This window comes from Hordeum vulgare, chromosome 2H, assembly GCF_904849725.1.
Source record: "Hordeum vulgare subsp. vulgare chromosome 2H, MorexV3_pseudomolecules_assembly, whole genome shotgun sequence".
NCBI lineage: Eukaryota > Viridiplantae > Streptophyta > Magnoliopsida > Poales > Poaceae > Hordeum > Hordeum vulgare.
In genome coordinates, this window is record NC_058519.1 from 402,334,137 (window position 1) to 402,357,962 (window position 23,826).

Genomic DNA, 23,826 nt, shown 5'->3' on the forward strand with positions numbered 1-23,826 from the left:
TTTTTCTTTAGCACCAGGACTGGATTGGACAACTAGTCCGGGTGGAAAACCTCCATGATGAAGCCGGCTGCGAGGAGTCGGGCAATCTCTTCTCCAATTGTGCAAAGGTTGTTTCACCGGCTTTGCATCCGGCCGCACGTGAAGTTTGTGCTCGGCGTGCTTCCTCGGAACCCCTGGCATGTCTTTGGGAGACCATGCAAAGATGTCCCGATTCTCACGGAGGAAGTCGACGAGCTCGCCTTCCTATTTGGGGCTGAGGTTAGCCCCGATGGTGACGCACTGCTTAGGGTTCGCAGGATCGAGTGGCACCTGCTTGGTTTCTTTGCATGGCTTGAAGGAACCTTCGCTGGCCGACTGGGATGATGGAGTAGGGATCGCCGACTGCTCGGTAGCCTGATCCCTGAGCCGGTCGATCTTCCTTTTCTCCTCAGCAATCACCATGGCGTCGGCCAGACGGCTGCTGTCTTGTGCACACTCGAGCGACTTCTTGTAGTCGGCAGCAATGGTGATGATGCCCTTTGGACCCGGCATCTTCTTCTTGAGGTAGGCTTGATGGGGGATGGCCATGAATTTGGCCAGAGCTGACCTGCCCAACAGCGCGTGATACGGGCTGCTGAGATCCACCACCTCGAACCATATGGACTCTCGGCGGAAGTGAGCCATGTCGCTGAAAAGGACGTCCAGCTGGATTTTGCCGATCGGCGAGCAGAACTGTCCCGGCACAATGTCGTGGAAGACAGTGTTGGTCGGCTGGAGGTCCTTTTCCTTGAGCCCGAGCTTGAGAAAGGTGTCGAGGTAGAGGATGTTGATGCTGCTGCCGCTGTCGAACAACACCCTCGAGAACCGGCAGGTGAGCCTGAGGGAGGCGAAAGTGGGGTCAAGGATGAGCGCGTATGAGCCATGATTTGGCATCACCGCAGGATGGTCAACCCGGCTCCACATAATTGGCTTTTTAGACCAATGCATGTATTGGGGAACCAGAGGGACCGTGGCGTTCACCTCGTGCCGGCGTTGGAGCTAGTTGTGCTTGTCATCACCCTCGCTGGTGAAGACAACAAATGCTTCGTCTTGATGGGGCTAGTAATCATGGAGACTGCCGTCGTTGTGAGGCGGCGGTGGCAGAGCCGGAGCTGGACCGGGAGCCGGAGCATGAGGTGCTGCAGCTGCACTTGGGGGAGCCGGCATACCCTCTCCTTGCGACAGTCGTTGTACAAAGCTGCAGTGTCGAAGGGTATGGGTAGAGGGCTTCGCCCCAGTGTGCATCTTGCAGGGCGCGTCAAGCATTTTCTCAAAGCTGAGCTTGGGCTGCTAGTCGTTCTTGTCGGTCCGCCTCCGTTGAAAGCCGGCTTGAGTAGCCGGTGCATCCCCCTCTACGTTTGCCACCAGCTTGTTGCTGGAGCGCGAATCAAGTTGATCCGCCTTGCGCTTGTTGTTGTTCTGGCCGCCTCGATTGTCGCCAGCCGGCTTGGGAGTAGTCGGCGTGGGGACAACCTTGTCCGAGGGGGTCACCTTGACCCGCATCGCAGAGTCGGCCGTGGCGTACTTGTCCGCCTTGGCCATGAACACCGCCAGAGAGGTGGGCTTGGAGCACATGAGCTTGTGCTTGAGGAGAGTGCTGTCTCGGCAGCCGTCGATGAAGTACTGGATGGCATGTACCTCATGCACTCCCTCGCAGGAGCTGCGAAGCTCGGTCCAACGCGTGACGTAGTCGCGAAGGGGTTCGTCGGGCCTCTGCACGCACATGGCCAGCTCGTGAGGCCGGCCAGGGTGCCTGTAGGTGCCAGTGAAGCTGCGGACCAACGCCTCCTCGAAGTCAACCCAGGAGTTGACGCTACCGGCTGGAAGAATATTAAGCCTTGTCCTAGACGAGCCGGCCAGCATGAGTGGCACGTAGGAAACGGCTACGCGCTTGTTGCCCCGGGCGATGCGAACGACAGTGGTGTAGTCAATCAACTAGTCTTCTGGCTTGGCAGTGTCGTCGTACTTGGGGGTGGACGGAGGGAGAGTGAAGCCTCGGGGAAATGGCTCCCCTCGAACCTGGGGGCCGAAGCACGCCGGACCGAAGGGGCCGTCCTCTTCTAGGAGAGCTGACTGCGCCAGGGCGTTGAGGCGCTTGCGAGCATCGTTGTCACTGTGTGGGACACGAGCGCCGATCCGAGCCGTGATCGGAAGTGTGTCTTGTATGCCGGTAGCATGTGCCCTCCCTGGACGAGGAACCTCATACACCGAGTAAGTCTGATCATCTCTGCGACGTCGGTTCGAAGTCAGCTCGCTCTGGCGCTAAGAACGCCTGTCGTGGCTGCCCTCGCCCTTCCGGCCGAACGTGCGATGTGAGGAAGATCCCTCGGCTTGAGGATGACCGTTGGGGTTACGGCGCGCTCCAGGATTGGGTCCCGGATATTCCTTCTGTGCCTGGCCAGGGTCAAGCCGTGTGTGCTGTTCATTGGTGGCGTCAAGGAGATCCTTGATCCGCTTCTCCTGAAGGACGCGCTCCTCACCCTCCAAGCCTGGCATTTCTACCATGGCCGCCTTGGCAGCCCGTAAGTTGGTCGCAGGAGTCTCGTAGATGGGCTGATTGCCGCCTAGGATCTCGGCAATGACCCGGCCGCGGCCGTGGACCGCGCCAAACCGGCTAGGACCCTCGGAAACCGGAGTGAGGCCATAAGCAGAGTTATACTCACGCTGCGTGGCCTCCATCCAGCGTTTAGCCTCGACGATGGCAATGCCCTCCTCCAAGATGTGCCTACGAGCCTCCTCAAGTGAGGCCCGTACGTCGGTGGGGTTTGTGGACGTGGCGATGGGTGTCTTCTAGCCGGCAAGGGCGGTATGAAGCGTGTCGGTAGATACAACAGCTGGCTCACCAGCGTCAGCTGACGCCTTGCCATGAGCCGTGCTGGTGCCGGCACCGATGACCATCACCTCTACGACGTTGGAGACGACGGCGACATGATACGTGGTAAGGAACCCCGCAGATGACGATGGACCGTAGAAGACGAGTATGTTGCTAGGGTACACGTCAAATGTAGGCATCTCGGCGAGGGAGAGCCTACTGAAGCTGGCGCACAACGCCTCAACGTCGAAGTCCTCGCCAGGGTAGCGAGGGCCATCGTTGAGGTATAAGTCGCTGAAGAGAACACTGAGGTTCTCGATAGCTGTGATGACGACGCTGGGGAGTGACTCGTCGTCAGACTCCCCATCAGAATCCGCATGACGGACTGGGACGTCGACGATCATCGGAGAAGCCTCCTCGTAAGCAGGCTCGAGGGGCATGCAGGTTGGTCTGGACACGATACATCCGGCAGTGTAAGCGTAGGGCCCCGCGCAGCGCGTAAAGCCAGCCGATGCCGCGGAGGGCCCCACGGTGGGCGCCAAATGTCGGTCTTTACTTACAACATAAGCCATGGGTAGGCTAAAGATGGTGGGAGCCGAAGTGGCACCGGAGGGTGCTGGGAAGGAGGATGGTACAAGCATGAAACGCACGATGTACCCAGGTTCAGGGCTCTCCATAGTGATAACACCCCTAATCCTACCAGAGTGTATGATGTATCAAAGGGACTACAATGTGCTCCTTGAGCTGTTTTGTGGAGGAGGAAGAAGGAGCAGCTGGCTCGCGTCTACCTCTCCTGTGTGGTGTGTGTGTGTATGAAGTTGACCGACCCTCTGCATGGAGGGGGGCGGGGAGTTTTATAGACGAACCCATCGACCTACAATAAGGATAAAGGTACAAGAGTGGGACCCGGATGGCAGCCTCGCCGGCTGGCCACGGGGTCCATGGGGGTCTTGTCTTGTCGCTGGAGGGGCCCGCCGACTGGAAGGTCTCGTCTGGCTGTAGGACCCGCCGGCTAGCCAGTAAGGCTCTCGCATAACGTTGACGCACAACACGTGTGGTACGTCCGGCATCGTCCAGCGAGATTCGTCATGGGCAAACAGTACAGCCGTCTCCACTGTTCCCACGCCGAGTGCAGTAATAGAGTGGGAGTTTGACGGGGCGACACTGTGCAGGGTGATGGATCGGAGCCGGAGGAGGTTAGTGGCCTGGCCGCCGACGCTGTACCTACTATGCACCCCGATCCAGTACCTTGGCTCACGCGTAGCCACCTTTAAGCGTAGGGTCTCGTCATGACCTACGATCTAATGTGACTTGAGCTCCCTAGCCGGCTAGTCGCTTGACTAGCCGGCCTGCGCACGGCCGCCTCGCTTCTAGCTGGCCGGCTTGGCCTAGACGGCCATAGGGAGGTAGTCGTCTCGCCTCTAGCCGACAGGAGCTTCCTGTCCGGCTAGAGAGTTGGTCGTCTCGCCCCCAGCCGGCAGGTGCTTCCTAGCCGGCCAGGGGGACTTGGGCTTTGCAGAATGGTTCATCATGTTCCTTCTTTGTAGAAGGCAAAGGACTAGGCTCGATGAGCCTACCCCAGGGTTATCCCCCCGACACCAAGCAACCGTCGGCGTTCTCGAAGGCCTTCATGAAGAGCGTGGCGGCCTCATCGAACTTGAAATGGAGGACGTGCCCTTCCTACAAGCCCTGAGAAAGGGCGAACGACTTCCACCCATGCTTCAAGAACATGAAGTCGAGGGAGTTGAACCCTATCACCAACAAGGAAGGCCTGCTACAACACCCATGTGAATGGAGCCACAAGCCCAGGGGCGCTTGTTCCTCCATCTCCTCCGTGAAAGATTCCGGGAGTCGGAGCTAGGTGTGAGGCCTGCCCTCTACCCTTCCAATGAACTCGCGGGCCATGTCGGTATAGCGACTTCGCGACGTGGGATGCCGGGTGCTTGCAGCGTACCACTGGCCCCGTCCACAGTCTTCTCGCCCACCATGCCTGCGAACACAGCCCCTCCCACAAATGCTCGGTCCTGCACGAGCCACCTGTGGGGAGCGCCCGCGCTCCCCTGAGAGGTGCCTCGAGCATGGCGGGGGGCATATCTGGGGAGCCTCTTTCTGTCTACGCCCGCTTCCCCCATCACTAGTTTCTCTCTCAGCGGCACATGATACCTTCACTCGTGTCGTCATTGCTACGACGATAAGCAAGAACGAAGAGCAAGGGTGAGGAAGTTGGGGTAGGAGATCCTTCCCCTTGACCTTATATGAGGCCTCTGAGTGGATGTTCAACCCACGCCTCCTTGCCCACATTTAGTGGACAGGAGGTTAATGGGCGGTAATAATGACCCCGCACCGTGCGCAGGCTTTAGGTCATCACGGGACGGTTGCCGTCGCGTCAAGGGAAGCGGGAGCGCCCCACGCCCCGTCATGCGCCACGTGTCGCGCTGGACTTTCAGACAGTCTAGGCCCGCGCCATTATGATTAACCTCGCCAAGTGAAGCACACCCATCGCATGTCCATGGGTTGCTCTACTGTCACACCCTGTTTTTACCTCATTTCAACTGTAGTCTATTCAAAAACTGAGTTTATTAAAACTTTTTAAGCAAGTGCTACGAGTGCCATGATTGCCATTGTTTGTGTATATGCTTGAATGAGTGGATCCAAAAATAATATTTTTATAAACATGATATTTCCAAAAAGACCTTCTTCTCATTTTTGACTATTTCAAAACCTTGCTTTGGATTTGCACTACAAGTCCCTTATTCCAAGGGAGTGCCTTCACCGAAAGATGTTATCCTGATTTTAGCACTATTTTAACTCTCCAAAATCATAAAATAACTATTTTATAAAATATTTTTCTATTTTGTTTGCATGTCCTTTTCTGAGGCCAGAAATGATATTTCTGGTTGGAAAATTATTAAATCTGAGAAAAATTGGAGATACTTAGAGGACATATATTTTCCATACATCAGATTTTCTTCAAAATATTTGAGCAAAACCTTGAAAACCTATTCTGTCTGTTTTGACCTTTTGAAATATTTCCAAAGGAAGTATTTTCAATAAATTACCAGAAAATTCTAGCATCCTTCCCTAGCTATATCTGATAGACATGCCAAGTTTCATCTCATTCCAAGATGGTTTGGTTCACGAAATAATCCCAAAACCCTCTTTGTCCAGAATCAAGTTGGAACAATTCTACATAGCAATGTTTGTCCAAATGGCTTGAAACTTTGCAGGAGTGCTCCACACCCCAAATGAGGATACCCCGTAGAAAATTGGATTTGTGGGGATTAATTTACCCACATTTCCTTTTGAAAGGACAAAATTGCCTATTTGGGGTGATTTCAAGTTTGCACTGCCAAACTTGTCCAACGGAGCTCAAATTTTGTGGAGCATCCTACTTTTGCATCAAAACCAATCTTGTTAACTTTCATCACTAGTGGTGAAGATTAACTACCCCAAATACCTGTCGAACACCTTCTGCCAGCATGGTCAAACAACACTTAAGCCCCCTCTACACCCACTCCCTTTCCATTAAACTCTCACAGCAAGCTGCCAACACCATTGCTCAACTGGAGACGAGTGGTCCCTCCTTAGTTCCAAGCAGGTAAGCCAAAATCTTCATTTTAATCTTTGATTCAAGGCTGACAGCTCCTCTTTAATCACCTCCTTTGACTAGCAGGCATACCCTCGGCTCTCAAACGACTAAGGAGCATCTAACCCAACCCATGGACATGCGGGACACAATCAAAGCACCCCAGAACGCGCCAGCATTCCGTGGCATGCAAAAACTGCGCTACAGGGTGCACCCGAGGCAAAGGAGCCAGCCCCGGTTGGTTCTCACCTCCTCTCGATGTCTCTCCGCGTCTCTGCAACCCTCGTAAATCAGGGCAGCCTTAGGGCCCCTTCCCCCCTCTGTGCTGACCAGGGCGACGGGTGCCCGCGCACACGAGATTCGGCCAGCAGAATGCAGCCACGCAGCACGCGCGCACTATGTCCCCTCTCTCTCTCGTTGAGTCTCTACGGTCTCAAACCACGTCCACAAAACCGTGCTATCGACCCCGAGCTCTCCCTCCCTCTCCAGCAGCCGCGGTGAAACCACCAGCACGCTCCCGTGTGGTGCAGCGTTGCTGGCCCATAAATAGGCCCCCCCTCGCCCTAGCACGCTCACACCTCTCATTCAGAACCTCAATCGAGGCCCCAACCACCCCATTCAAGTACAGAGAGCTCTAATGCTCGAGATCGAGCGAGGCCTCGCCACTTCGGAGCTCCGTCGATCTCGGGCTACAGGCCAGCTCTCCCGCTCCTCTCACCTCCTCAGTGACCGTATTGAGCTCATGGAGCTTCTCCACCTCTTCCCCGAGCGTTTCCCTGCCCGTAGCACCCTACTCCACCACCACCCGTAGCACCTCCGCTACGGCCACCTCGTCGCCGGTGACCCAAAGCCTTCCCGTCATTCCTTCGGCCACCAGCAGGTAGGCGACAATGCCATGGTGCCATTCCCGCCGTCACCTAGGCTCGAGGGCGTCGGTATCGCTGCTGGCATGCCTCCCCTCCCTCTATCCAGAGGAGGAAGACGACCCCGACACGCATGCCCCGCCCGTCGGTGGGCCATCTCTCCCCCTCTCTCCTCTCTCTGTCGCTAACTGCACGGTCCCACACGTGAAGTTTGAACCTGACGGCGCGCGCGCACCTGGGCTGCTGGCTGGCTGGCTGACCGGTTGGCCAGTTGGGCTGGCCCAGCCACTTGCCGAATCAAGCCAGGGTTTAGCCCCCTTTTCTTTTTCTTTTGTTTCTGATTCTAAATGATTTTTGTCGAATTATTATTTAATCAAATTTAAATATTTTTCCACCACAAAGCTTCTAAAAATGTGTAGAATTTATTTGTGTTGTTGCACTATTTTTTATAAAAACTTTTACACGCAGCTTTAATTAAATTGCTTAGTTTAAATATTTTCCCTTTGTTATTTAGATTTTAAAAATACGTTTTTGCATAAAAACCAGAGACAAATATTTAAAAAAATATAATAATGATTTATTAGAATAGGATAACATTTTTAAAGTGAGTTTGTGCTCTGCTTTTTAATGAGCTTCTTATTTTATTAATATTATTACGACGATAGATTTCGTGTTTGACGAAGGAGTGGGACTCGAAGACCCGAAGACCCCGGATACCTAGCTGATCAAGGCAAACGGCCCTTTGACCATGTCTGAGAAAATGTTTTATGCAAGGCATATTGATTACTTATTTCGGTTGCATACATTTAAGATTAATCGATACACCCTGACACGGTGCATCCGATAGCTCCTCTAGAGCTGTTGCATTGAGTATGAACCTACCATCTATGAGGGTCACGCTGATAATAAGTTGAGAAGTAGTAGTAGTGCTATACATAGGATGAGCATATGCATGATGATGGTAACACATAGTTGATATCAAAGGTTTTATGAAAACCCTGTCGGGTGCCACTAATGCCCAAGGGTGATGATGAGTTAGGTGGCCACTTGTGAAGAAGTGGTGCACCGGGAATTTTTTGGTGTGAGTGGTTTCGGAAATGGGATTAGATTTATGATGTGTCGACAGTCCTAACCTTACATGTGCAACCACGATACCCCTTTATGGGACAGGGCTTTGTTGATTACTTTGGTCGGTACTAGCAAAGAGGCCACATTACTAGTGCCGGGAGTCATATGTGGTCACTCTCGTGACGAGGTCGTACCAGGTAAGTCAACTATGTCGTTTTTACGTGTTCCAGGTACACCGTTGGTCCCTACATGGATGATACAATTTAGAGTTGGTGCTCGTAAGACGTACATCATGTGGGTTGGGTACTAATCGAGTGGAACTCTTTGTCTAGTGTCATCAGGGGAATGGCAATGATCGGGTACTTACCTTGGGTATGATATATACCGTGAGTCATGGATGACACGGAAGTTTCTCGGATCTCGTGGGTACAGCGTACAACCTCTGCAGAGTGTAAAACTATTCAAATAGTCGTGTCCACGATCAAGGACAGTTGGCTGGTGCTGCTTAAAGTACGCCCAGTAATTTCCACATAAACCAAGCCTGTGTGTGTGTGTGTGTTTAAAAAGGTGTTATCGGAGAAAGTTGATATGGTCAAGTTTGGTGACTTGGCATAACGGGTGAACCCGAAGTGTTCAGCCCTCAGCAGATATGTTGATATATGTAATATGTACTTATGTTTACCATCTATTTCATGATGCATATCCATGCACATACTTGACCATGTTCATTTTCACTTCAAACTTGCTTTCCGCAAAGTCTGTATATTACTTTATTATCGTACCAATTGCGTACCCACATCATGAGCTGTTTGCGAGTACATTCAAAGTACTCACTTGCTTGCCACTAGTTATGTTATTGACCACACATGGAGGAACCGGAATATGGAGAAGAATTCTTCATTGGAGATGGACACGCGAACTACGACGCTTCCCAGTCAGAATGCCTGTTGGTGAAGGCTGATGGCATGGGCTCCCGTTTACTACCAAGATTTCTGCTAGTAGTTGTATTGGTGTGATTGGCCTTATAGGCCCTATCTATGTCAGACTTAACCATGATGGTCATTTGTTCTATCAAACGGTATGTTTGGATGTAAGACTCTCAATATTCAGTATCTGTGTGTTCGGTGAGCATTGATCTCTGGGATCACTGAGCACGTTCATTCGGGCATCTCGACTCGTAATCCAGGGTCCCCACATCTACTAGGTCCGAGGGCTTGGGCAATCCTGGGCACGTCTTCTCATGACCTCGCGACATGTTTCGTGGCTCGGTATCGGCCCACCGCCAAGTTACGCGGACAAGGCCCTCATGAGGTCACCAGCTGAAAGGATCGATATGGTTAACTAGAGCGGGGTGAATAGACAACTACCAATTTTTAGCTTGTCTTAACAAATTGACATTAGCAACAAAAGGTTCTCTATATGACCGACTGGGTGAGCAACCTATATGATGCTAACTACAACGATAATAAGTGCAAGCAAAGAAGACACCACAACTACAACAAGTACAAAGTAAACGTAAGAGATAACCGCAAGTGGAACCGGTGGAGATGAGGATGTGTTACCAAAGTTCCTTCCCTTGGACAGGAAGTACGTCTCCGTTGGAGTGGTCTGGAGGCACAATGCTCCCCAAGAAGCCACTAGAGCCACCATATTCTCCTCGTGCCCTCACACAATGTGAGGTGTCGTGACTCCACTATTGGTGCCCTTGAAGGCGACGACCAGACCTTTACAAACAAGGTTTGGGTTATCTCCACACAACGCTTGGAGGCTCCCAACTAGACCACGAAGCTTCACCATAATGGCATGTGGCTCCGAGGTGACCTCAAACGTCTAGGGTTCTCAAACACCCAAGAGTAACAAGATCCACAAGGGTTTTGTGGGGGGAATCAAATATCTCTTGGTGGAAATGTAGATCAAGGCCCTCTCAAGCAATCCCTAGAAAATCAACAAGTTCAATTGGCTAGAGAGAGAGATCGGGCAAAAGTAAGCTTATGGAGCAACAATGGAGGTTGGAGAGGTTGAAGGTAAGCTACTCGAAGAAGAAGATACCTTTATATAGTGGTGGGCTCAGATCCAACCGTTACCCACCTACCATAGCAATAAACAAGCGGCACTATTGCTCTGCACCTCACCAAGCACGGTAGTAATAAATTACTACCGTTCCTACTACTCCGGGGGGGGGGGGGAGTATGCGAAAAAGTATGTCAGAGCGGTAGTAAAAAAAGACTACCGCAGTGAGGGCGGTAGTAAAAAATTACTACCGCTCTGAGAGCGGTACTACCACTGTGGCAGCGATATGCATAGAGAGGAAATAAGAGTATGGAGCTGCATTGTGGCCAAAGAAAAGGTGGTGCACTAAGTGTATGTGATGATTCCATCCACACCTTCCCGACGCGGACCCCGTCTTTATAGTCTGGCTTTCCTATGACCCAAAACCACCAAAGAGAAACGTAGAAAGCGACCGTCTTCGAGAGATTCCAAGGGACATCGAATCGTCTTGTGCCTAGATATGAATTATCTGAAATGCTGAATGCACACGATTAATCCGCACAGGCATTGTTATCAATCACTTAAACCACTTAAGGAGAAATATGCCCTAACAATCTCCCCGTTTTTCGTGGATTGATGACAATACATGATTTGCACATAAAGGATATAGAGGAGGCATATGCAAACCCCAAAATCTACAAACTAGGGACAAGCTCCCCCTGGGTGTGTGCGTACCAACACACAACCAAGGAAAGAGCACTCCCCTAGATTTTATAGACTAAGCAATCCTTGCAACATAAAAGATTAGATAGTTATAAATGGAAGCAAGGCATATCATATGTGCATGAATATAAGTCATGAGATAATAATACTCACAAGCTATTAATGAAAAGATAATAATGAGATAAAGGATAGGGAAGATAGAGCATATGTCTCACACCATATGATAAAGTCTGACGTCTCATAGTCTCACCCATAGAGCAAAGACAAACAGCGAAAGCAACTAAAGTTCAACAAACCAAATAACCACGAAAGTGAGAAAAGCGAGCAAATCCTACAATCTCTCATACTTTGGCCTCGGGACACCAAAAAGGCAAATAGGACACCTATGACATAGGTGGTAGGTCGAACTGGAGCGAATATAGCCATCAGTCTTCGGTCTCCTCCTGAACATACTCCTCATCTGAGTCATCGTCGGTCTCCTCATCTGACGCAGCCCACTGCAGCTAGTTCTTCTGCATCAACTCAGCCTCCGGGGTGATCTCTCGCTCAGATCCACTAGAGATATGAATATAAAGCTTCCTCATGATCATCTTCTCACATTGGCGACTCTCCTTCTGAGCGACATGGGTCCTGTAATGTCCCTTGTCCCGCATGCAGGACAAGGTCTTCATCCTGTCGGTGAGCTTTCTAGCCCATGAAGGCTCGGCCGCGGAAGGCATATATAACTCGGGAGAAGCCGCACCCTCATCCGCAGCCACATCCTCATCTGAATATCTAGTGGTAGCAGGTGTAGTGGAGGTGTTTTCCCATTTGTCCTTCTGACGCAGTTTGATGGGCTCATGGCGAATGAAATTATGGGGTAGCAAACTCAAAATATGGAAATTTCTTGTCCCACGTCATCTTGATGAGATAGAAAAGGTAACGACCATAGATTGCGACCTTGCGGTTGATGATCGCGGAGTATAACTTGCTCCACAGAACATGAGAGACATGTTGTGGTTCAGAGGGGCGAGATCGGCCCTTCTCACATATGAGGAGCATATCTACCACGTATGAGTGGACCTGGTCCTTGTTGCTAACTCTAGGAAACAGGGTGTTGCAAAAAATGTGGTGCATCACATCCAGAAAATGGTTCATAACATAGGAGACCTCACCAGATGGGGTTTTCTTCACAATGTAGTAAGGCAGCAACTTCTCCTTGGCAATAGCAGTAGGGTTGGCATGTGGGCGCAAGCCAACTGGATGGTGAAGCCCCTCATCCCGGACATGCAGAAGATCCATGAAATCCTTCCACTTAGCACACATCACTTCCCCATTCGTCAGCCAAGTCATGGTGCGGTCATCATCAGTGTGAAAGTGAACAGTAGCGAAGAAGTGTGCCACTACCTTATAATCAAAGTCTTGCTGAAAGGTGATGAGCTCCTCATTCTGAAGCTGGTCTTCTATGGATAGAGCCTCCCCAAAGTAAGCAATGTCTTTCTTCAGATGATTGAGATCAATCCACTGCACAGGAACATACATATTCTTCTTCGTTTTGATGACATCTTCAAAGATAAGAAACTAGTCTTTATTCTAGAACATATCACCTCCAGGGAACTGTTCCCTATTGTTGTTGTAGGGATTGACCTTGCGACGCAGCTGAAACTCAGCAAGTGGCATGGTGTTCTAGTCAACTGTGTTTTTGACCTTCTGAGCAGTCTTCTTGAAATTCCGCTTGGGTGCTTTAGAACCTTCGGGAACATATGACGTGGGACGCTTGGAGCTCGCACCCCGAGGAGAGTTAGAGCGCCTGGAACCACCACCTATGATACGCAAAAAGAAAACACAACACGAAGGACAGAAAACGTCAAGACAAAGATCAAGAATGAACAGAATATCCAAAAAAAACAATGGGCAATGTGTGTGCAATATTAAGAGCGGTAGTACCGCCGCTGGAGCGGTAGTAAAACTTTACTACCACTCTGCCAGCGGTATTAAGTTTTTACTACCGTGCTGGGGGCGGTAGTACCGTGCACTTTTCGACAAAAACAGCCTAAAAATAGCTCTACTCCCCTCGATAAAAGAAAGAACTTGAAGAAGCCAATGAATCAAGAAAAAGAAAAAGAAGACCTCAACAAAAGTAAGAAGCAACACAGAATCTTCGGATGGAGAGGGTGGTGGCCGAAGCCACCTATGTTTGAGACAAATGGTATGACACCACGAAGAATTATTCTTGGGTTCATGACCATAGCTCGTCTTTGGAGCACAAGTGCCATCAACAATGGCTAATGTGAAAGATTTGATCTATTTGTGCATAATATGGGGAGGAGAGGTTCATTAAGAGAACAACACTCCCCCTATGTCCATGCCTACATCTAGAGCCAGATATAATGTTGAGTGACGTGTGGTGTGCCTAGTTTCAATCTACATTACTTGAATCAATGATATTTAGCTCATGCCTTAACTCGCGAAACCTTGCTTCATCTAGAGGTTTGGTGAAAATATCTGCAAGTTGCTCTTGAGTGTTGATGAAGAGGACCTCAATATCTCCTTGATTGGTATGATCTCGAATGAAATGATGACGTATATAAATATGCTTGGTCTTGCTATGTTGCACCGGATTAAAGGATATCTTGATAACACTCTCATTGTCACACAGAAGAGGCACTTTGTCACAAGTGACACCGTAATCCTTTAAAGTTTGCCTCATCCATAAAATTTGAGCACAACAACTTGCAACAGCTACATACTTAGCTTCAGTGGAAGAAAGTGACACACAACTTTGCTTCTTCAAAGACCAACTTACCAAGGAACGACCAAGGAATTGGCGTTCTCCAGAGGTTGACTTCATTCCAACACAATCTCCAGCCCAATCCGAATCAGAGTAACCTACTAAACTGAAGCTTTCTCCTTTGGGGTACCATAAGCCAAAGTTTGGGGTATGAGCCAAATATCGAAAGATTCGTTTGACTACCACATAGTGGCTTTCCTTTGGTGCAGATTGAAACCGTGCACAGATTCCCACACTCAACATGATATCGGGTATAGATGCACAGAGTTAAAGCAAGGATCCAATCATGGAGCGATATACCTTTTGATCCACGACTTTACCATTGGGATGACTGTCTAGCTTGCATTTGGTTGGCATGGGAAACTTGACTCGCTTGACGTCCTCGAGCTCGAATCTCTTCAGCATGTCTTGAGTGTAATTGTCTTGTTTGATGAATGTTCCTTCTCTTCCTTGTTTGATTTCAAACTCGAGAAAGAACTTCAACTCTCCCATCATTGACATCTCAAACTTCTAGGTCATTAGTGCAGCAAATTATTCATTGAAAGATTTGTTAGGAGAACCAAATATAATATCATCAACATATAGTTGGCATATGAACAACTCCCTTTTGAACTTATTGGCAAAAAGAGTCGGATCAATTTTCCCAATCTCAAACCCACGGTCTTGCAACAACTCAGTAAGGTACTCATACCACACACGTGGGGCTTTTTTAAGACCGTAGAGTGCCATCATGAGTTTGTATACATGAGTGGGGAACTTGCGATCCTCGAATCCCGGGGGTTATTTGACATATACCAACTCATTTAAAGGACCATTTAGAAAAATGCTCTTCACATCCATTTGTTGTAATTTAAAATCATGATGAGAAGAAAAGCAAGTAACATGTGAATAGATTCAAGACAAGCGACAAGAGCAAAGGTTTCACCGTAGTCGATACACTCGACTTGGGAGTAGCCTTGCGCCACGAGTCTTGATTTGTTTCGAACGGCCACACCATTTGCATCCTGCTTGTTCTTGAAGATCCATTTGCTTCCAATGACATTATGTTCCTCCGTTGGTCTACGCACTAATTCCCAAACTTGATTGTGCTCGAAGTTGTTAAGTTCATCATGCATAGCTTCAAACCAATCCTCATCATCGAGCGCATCATCTACCTTTTGGGGTTCAACACACGAAACAAACTCGTGATGCATACAAAAGTTTGATAATTGTTGACAAGTTGTTACCCCTTTATTGAAGCTACCAAGCACATTCTTGAAGATGTGTTGTTGAACACAGATTTTGTTGGCTATCATGGCAGCACGACGCTTCATAAATTCCCTACTTGACAATGTAGGGGATTCTTCTTGAAGACTTTGAGCAGCGTCTTGAGCTTGCTCACTAGATTGCCCTTGATCTTGTGGTTGCACTTGATCTTGGGCTGGCTCGAAATCTAGAGCATGAGCTTGGACATTATTTGGTGTGGCACCATCTCCATGAGGTTGATCTTGTCCTTGATCAGGTTCATCGGGTTGATGGTCTTCATTTTGTTCTTCGAAAGCGTGTGGGTCTATCATGGGTGTTGGCTCCACTTGAGTAGAGCATTGGCCTTCTCCTTCGGCCACAAGGGATTCTTCAATGGGGAGTATTTGACCAATCCCCATTCTTCTTATAGCTTGAGGGGGAATTTCATCACCTACATCACAAACACCACTTTGCTCCACTTGGGAGCCATTAATCTCATCAAACTCCATGTTACAAGTCTCCTCAATGAGTTCGATGGACTTGTTGAGAACACGGTAAGCATGGGAGTTTGTAGCATAACCAACAAATATGCCCTCTTGAGCTCTAGCTTGAAATTTAGGCAAATGAACATTTTTCATGAGTATGAAACACTTACAACCGAACATCTGGAAGTACTTAAGGTTGGGCTTGTTCCCTATAAGGATCTCATACGGAGTCTTGTTCCAGCCTTTGCGGAGGTAGAGTCGATTGGATGCATGACACGCGGTGCTAATGGCTTCAACCCAGAAGTTGTACGGAGATTTGAATTCCGCCATCATAGTTCTTGCCGCATCCATCAATGTTTGGTTCTTCCTTTCCGCAACACCGTTTTGTTGAGGGGTATAAGGTGCTGAGTATTGATGCTTGATCCCCTCATCACTAAGGAACTCATTTGAGGTGTAGTTCTTGAACTCGACGCCGTTGTCACTTCTAATCATCAAAATATTTGCTTCATGTTGACGTTGAGCTTCTTTAGCAAAGTCGATGACATTTTGCTGAGTCTCACTCTTCTTCTTGAAGAAATATACCCAAGTGTATCTTGAGTAGTCATCCACGATCACCAAGAAATACTTTCTTCCCCCAAGACTATCAAAAGAGGGAGGTCCAAAGAGATCCATGTGAAGGACCTCCAAAGGCCTTTTAGAGCATATGACTGTTGTGGGACGGTGAGCTGTTTCATGAAGCTTTCCTTCAATACAAGCACTACAAGCACTATCTATGGCAAAACTCACATTTGTTAGTCCACGAACATGGTCCCCTTTGAGGTGACTTTGCAAAGATCTGATATTGACATGGTCTAGTCGGCTATACCATAGCCAACCCACATCAACTTTAGCCATTAGACAAGTCGCGGTCTTAGTAGGTCGCTCCAAAAAGTTTACTACACACACACCATTCTCGACATATCCAACAAAAGCTATTTTAAGAGTCTTGCTCCACAAAAGGGCCACGGTATCAAGATTAATGAATTTGGCAAAGCCCATAGTTGCAAGTTGTCGAACGGAAAGCAAATTGTATGTAAGAGACTCAACAAGCATGGCCTTCTCTATAGATAAATCTTGAGAGGTGACCACCTTACCAAATCCCATTACCCTAGATGTTGAGGCATCAGCAAATTGGACATGGGTGGGCATAGATGGAATTCGATGCACATCCACCACCAAGTCCTTGCTCCCGGTCATATGATTTGTTGCTCCATTATCGAGCAACCATGACACCCCACCGGAAGCAAACTCCTGCACGAGATCAATGCTTGGATTTAGGTACCCATTTTTGAATGGGTCCTTTGATGTTACAAACAAGGGTCTTAGGAACCCAAGTAGCCCACTCAATGTACTCATAATAAAAACCAACAAATTTGGCATAAACATGCCCATCACTAGCATGGCATAAAATATAAGAGTGGTTAAATCACCGGCGGTGTTGGTGGTACTGGTTTTTCCCTTCTTGACATTGTCACCCCCTTCCTCGTTCTTCATCTTCTTATGAGTACTCTCACCCTATTTGACAAAGATGTCCTTAAGAGAGGAAGATGGCTTGGTCTTGTTTTTCCTTCTCTTTTTATACTTGGTTGCAAACCCAAGTCCTTTCTTACCTACAACTTCCTTTTGATTGCGCAAAAGATCATTTAGATTTTTCTCTCCTTGGATGCACGTAACGAGGCCCTTCTCAAGCTGTTCTTTCAACTTGGCATTCTACTCCACAAGATCCACATTCTCACAACAATGGTTAGTAGCACAAGAATTATCAATTAAAACAAACGGAGGACAAGTAGAAATCTCCTTAGTTAGTTTTACTTGGAGTTGATCATGAGACTCCATAAGGGAGAAATGAGCACTTTTCAAGACCTTGTGGGCCTTGTCGAGTACATAAAAATCTTCCTTGAGTATATCATGGCCAACCCCAAATTCAACCTTCTCACATTTAAGCACACAAGTAAGAACAATCGCATGATCAAGTTCTTTTCGTAATTTAGCATGATCAACGTTGTGTGACTCCTCAAGAGCCAAACGAAGACCACACTCTTCTTCTAGAGCAATGGATAGTTCTGCTATCTCATCGACGTAATCACGACTATGTTCTTGCATCTTGGAGATAGTATCCTCATGAGTCTCAATGAGATCATTGGCTTCACCAAGTTGTTCCAAAAGAGCAACAAAGTGTCTTTTGGTTTCACCCTTGATCTCACATAAGAATTTATCAAATTCATTTTCATCAAGTTCCACTACCTCACTATTATCAACACAGTCTAATAATGAAGGAGAGGTAGTGAGACTCGGCTTGGTGCTAGGAGTTACCTTATTGATACCTTCGGACATGAGGCACTTGGCGATATGGTTCTCGTTGGTGGCACCGAAGAGAGATGTGTTTGGAGAGGAATTGGCAATGGAGACGGTGGCCGTTGCCGTCCTCTCACGACTTGTATCGTCTTCATCATCATCGGAGGTTTACTCTTCGTGGGCCACCAAGCCCCTTGGATGAGTCTTCTTGGTGAAGGTGTTGTTTTTGGGGAAGGACTTGAGCCTATCCTTGCGAATGAGCTTGCCACCGTTGTCCTCCCTCTTCTCATATTGACAATCTGCAACAAAGTGCCTCACATTGCCGTAGTTGTAGCATGTGTGTACTCATTGTTTGTTCTTGGACCCAGTTGAGTTCTCCTTGGAGAAGTTTGGTTTTGAGTTTCTTTTGATTCCCCAAAACTGCCTTGAAGCAAGAGCTATGTGCTCATGATAAGCGTATTTTGTGTCTTCGAGGCATCCATCTTCTTCCTCTTGTTCTTCATCAACAATGGCCTTGGTCTTTAAGACAAGGTTCGGAGATGCTGTTTTTGACCGAACACGAGCAAGCACACTGTCGGCGGTCTTGTTCATGATATCCATAGCAATGAACTCATCCAACACTTAGCCTGAGGACAAGGAGTGAAAATCTGATCTTTGCCGAATGACGAAAGACATGGCTTTGTTGAAAGGCATGATCGCCTTGAGAAACTTGCACTTGATCCATGTGTCATCCGTATCTTTGCTCCCATGGTCGTGGAGAGCAACAACGAGGGCAGTCACCCTCCGATAGAGATCACGGGGGTCCTCATCTTCTAGCATTAAAAACTCATCAGCCTAATCGAGGACCACTTCAAAGTTTTTCCGTTGAATGATTGAGCTTTCCTTGTACAGCACCATGATGTGCTCCCGACACTCCTTTGCATGAGTGAAGGGCTGCAGGTGTGGGAGATCTTTTGGTGGTACAGCGGATTGAAGGATGAACAATGCGGAATGATTGTATTAGTTGTCCGCCTCTTCTCTTGGAGTAAGGTTCCTTGGATCATTAGGATAGTAACATTGCTCGATGATTCTCCAAAAATTTGTTTAGCTATGATTCAAATGAGATTTGATAGAAAAAACCCAATAAGCGAAATCACCTTTAAAAAGTTTTGGAGGAGGTCCTAGGTTATTAATATGCGGGGTAGGAACCTGTCCCCCATAGACCGGAGGAGGGTGAACCGAGGCAAAAGTCCCCATACCATTCTTATCATGAGGGGAGGAGGTTTGAGCACCTTTAGCCGCTTCCTTATCGGAATTGGCCTCCGACACTGATGACATGGGTTTGACCACAAGCAACGGGTCGGGAGAGTTTCTCATCCCCTCAAGTAATTATATAAGCATGGATTTTACTTCGGTAGTCATGGACGTCTTGAGTGAAGCCATGGCCTCATTCAAGTCGTCTCGCGTGACCGAAACCACCTCCACGGCCTCCGACCCTTCGGGCCCATCCCCACCATCGTCAACCATACTCTTCGGGTGGTGAAACCCTTAATAAAGAAACATAGCTCTCATAGCAATTGAAAGGATCGATATGGTTGACTAGAGCGGGGGGGGGGGGTGAATAGGCAACTACCAATTTTTAGCTCGTCTTAAAAAAATGACGTTAGCAACAAAAGGTTCTCTATATGATCGACTAGGTAAGCAACCTATATGATGCTAAGTACAATGATAATAAGTGCAAGCGAAGAATACACCACAACTACAACAAGTACAAAGCAAAGGTAAGATATAACCACAAGAGGAACCGGTGGAGACAAGGATGTGTTACTGAAGTTCCTTCCCTTTGACAGGAAGTATGTCTCCGTTGGAGCGGTTCGGAGGCATAATGCTCCCCAAGAAGCCACTAGGGCCACCGTATTCTCCTCACAACCTCACACAATGCGAGGTGTCGTGATTCCACTATAGGTTCCCTTGAAGGAAGGGACCGTACCTTTACAAACAAGGTTGGGGCTATCTCCATACAAAGCTTGGAGGCTCCCAACTAGACCACGAAGCTTCACTACAATGGCATGTGGCACCGAGGTGACCTCAAACGTCTAGGGTGCTCAAACACCCAAGAGTAACAAGATCCGCAAGGGATTAGTTGGGGAATCAAATATCTCTTGGTGGAAGTGTAGATCAAGGCCCTCTCAAGCAATCCCTAGAAAATCAACAAGTTTGATTGGCTACAGAGAGAGAGATATCGGGCGAAAGTAAGCTTATGGAGCAACAATGGAGGTTGGAGAGGTTGAAGGTAAGTTCCTCGAAGAAGAAGATACCATTATATAGTGGTGGGCTCAGATCCAACCGTTACCCACCTACCATAGCAATAGACAAGTGGTACTACCGCTCTGCACCTCATCAACCACGGTAGTAATAAATTACTACCGTGCCTACTACTGCGGGGGTAAAAGTATGCGAAAAAGTCCGTCAGAGCGGTAGTAGAAAAATACTACCGCACTGAGGCTGGTAATACCGCTCATGGAGCGGTAGTAAAAAATTACTACCGCTCTGAGAGTGGTACTACTGCTGGCCTTTTTGCATAGACAGTAAAAAGAGTATGAAGCTCCATTATGGCAAAAAAAAGGTGGTGCACTAAGTGTACGTGATGATTCCACCCACACCTTTCCGACGTGGACCCCCTCTTAACAGTACGGCTTTCCAACGACGCAGACCACCATAGATAAACATAGAAAGCGACCGTCTTCGAAAGATTCTGAGGGGCTAGATATGAATTATCTGAAATGCACAATGCACATGATTAGTCCACACACGCATTGTCATCAATCACAAAAACCACTTAAGGAGAAATATGCCCTAACACCAGCCTCGCGAGTCCCGTCAGGGTCTTCACGGCGCCCCCATGGGGCCACTTCAAGGGGGTGCCCTTGAGGACATCGTGGGGTAGGATGGCCAAGGGAACGTTCAGCTCGGTGTGGCGCTCACGACTGTCCGGCTCCGACAAGTGAGTAGTGACCCACGAGCCTGCCCCCGCACGCGACATCTTGCCAAAGCTTGTCGCCGCTTCGTCGAGACCTCCGGTGACTGATACGTCTCCAAGGTATCTATAATTTTTGATGGTTTCATGCTATTATCTTGTCAAACTTTGGATGTCTTGTATGCCTTTTATATCTTTTTTGGGACTAACTTATTAACTCAGTGCGAAGTGCCAGTTCCTGTTTTTTCCGTGTTTTTTACCCTTTTCAGAGGAGGATTTTAAACGGAGTCCAAACGGAATAAAACTTCCGAAAAGAGTTTTTCCGGAATAGAAGATACGCAGAAAGCTTGGGAACCAAGGCAGGGAGTCCCAGGGGAGGCCACAAGCCCCCATGGCGCGGCCAGGGGGGCCGTGCCTCCCAGGCTTGCGGGCTCCCTGGGCCTCCCCTGCCCTAGCTCTTTCGCCTATAAATTCCCTAAAATCCCTAAAAAATAGGGGGATCCACGAAAATACTTTTCCGCCGCCGCAAGCTTCTGTCTCCGCAAGATCCCATCTGGGGCACGTTCTGGTGCCGTGCCGGAGGCGAGATTCGGATACGGAGGGCTTCTGCATCAACACCATGACCTCTCCGATGATGCGTGCACTACTAGGAAAAGGGCTATAGATGATATAGACACTAATGGCGCACCACACAAGTAGTGCGCCACTACTATATAGTAGTGGTGCACCATGTGCAGGTGTGCCATTAGTGTGATGGACAATAATGGCGCACCATACACTCGGTGCGCCACTACTATATTTTGTTTTGCAAAACTACTAATGGCGCACCAGCAGCTGGTGCGCCGTTAGTAACCAAGGTTACTAATGGCGCATCTGTTGGTAGTGCGCCACTACTATAAAAAAAATGTTGCAAACTATTAATGGCGCACCACAGCTAGTGCACCATTAGTAACCAGTGTTACTAATGGCGCATCTGTTGGTGGTGCGCCACTACTATTTTTTTTTGCAGAACTACTAATGGCGCACCACAGAAGGTGCACCATTAGTAACCAGGGTTACTAATGGCGCATATGTAGGTGGTGCGCCATTAGTAACCTGGGACCAGCTAGATATTTTGGACAGCCACCTACCACACTCACTTTCCCCACTTTCATTCTCTCGACCTCCTCCTCCAAGTTTGTCTCGGGTGCCTCCTCCTCCTCACCTCATTTGCATCATAGATTCACCCAAATTAAGTGGTTAAATTACCTTTTTTTATAGGTAAGTAAGGGGAAAGCTTTTATGTTGTAGATCTACTTTTTTCTCCCTCCAACAACGTGCACATGCACTTTTTATGGCCTAGCTAGATCTACGTATGTTTGTGGTGTTGCATATGTTTGTGGTGTTGCATATATGTTTGTGTTTGCAGGTACCGGTATTTGAAATCCGATAGTTGCCAATATTTTCCCGGAATGTTGATTCATTTCCGTTTCGGCGAGAATTTGGCACTATGCATTCTTTTTTGTCCTATTTTTAGGCAAAGTCATGCCAAAAAACTTTTTGGTTCTAAAATATCGTTTTGCTCTACCCTGCAGGCGACCATGGTCCGCACGATGACCGAAGGCATCGTGAATAGGTTTTTGAGCTCCGCGAAGGCCGAGACGCTTCAAAAGAACGAGAAGGAGATAAGATGTCCGTGTCGAAGATGCAAGTTGTAGAGCCTTATGGACCCGGATTCCGTAAAGGTGCAGGACCACCTGCTCTTGCGTGGTTTCATGGATGGCTATCAGTCGCAAGGTGATGAAGATGATTATGAAGTCGTCCATGGGGGCCAGGAAAGAAATGAGGAAGGGCATGAGCAAGACAATCGCGGCGAGGGCGGGCGAGAAGACGAAGAATCTCCAGGACACAGTCATCATGTAGAAGATGTCGGACATGATGATGAGGAAGATCTCGGAGCAGACGAAGGGCATGATCATGAAGATGAAGATGCCGGAGCAGACGTCGATGGACCATCGATGGCCTGCGTGCAGGACCCTCATATTCAAGAGCTGCTTCTCAAGCAGACGGATAACGCAAGAGCTGCCGCCCGAGAGAAAGCCAAGCTGGATCAACTGGAGATAGACGCGGTTACTCCATTGTATGAAGGATGCAGGCCCGAGGATACCCGCCTGAAAGTAACGCTCATGGCTCTGGAGATGAAGGTAAAACACAAAATGACCGACGCATGCTTCGACGAGAACATGCCATTCTAGCACGAACGTCTTCCCAAGGGGAACAAGTGCCCGACCAGTTTCGAGGAGGTGAAGAAAATTGTTTGTCCTCTGGATTTACCGCACGTGAAATATCATGTGTGCATGAACAATTGCATCATTTATCGGGACGAGCACGCGGAGTCTACCATATGTCCGGTGTGCGGCGTCAGTCGATACAAGAAGAGGAAAAAGCTCCTCGAAAAGTGGTGTGCTACTTTCCGATCACTCCTCGTCTGCAACGGTATTTCGCGGATCCTAAGGTAGCAAAGCTCCTACGTTGGCACGCGGATAGGGAGGAGAAAAAGTGAGAAGATGACGGAAATGATCCGGAGATAAATAAAAAACACAAGATGCTGAGTCACCCTAAGGTTGCGAGCCAGTGGCAAGCGTTGAACTAGGAATACCCAGAATTTGGGGACGATCCAAGGAACATCGTGCTGGGCGCGAGCACCGATGGAGTCAATCCGTTTGGCAGCCAGAGAAGCACACATAGCACCTGGCCTGTGTTTGTGTGGATGTACAACCTTCCCCCTGGTTGTGCATGAAGAGGAAGTACATTCACATGAGTATGCCAATTGAAGGGCCAAAACAACCAGGGAACGACATCAATCTGTATCTGGGGCTGCTGAAAGAGGAGCTAGACACGTTGTGGAAAACGCCAGCCAATACGTGGGACGCCGCAGAGAAAGAATATTTCCCTATGAGAGCCGCATTGCTCACGACGGTGCACGACTATCTCGGTTACAGATATGTCGCGGGGCAGG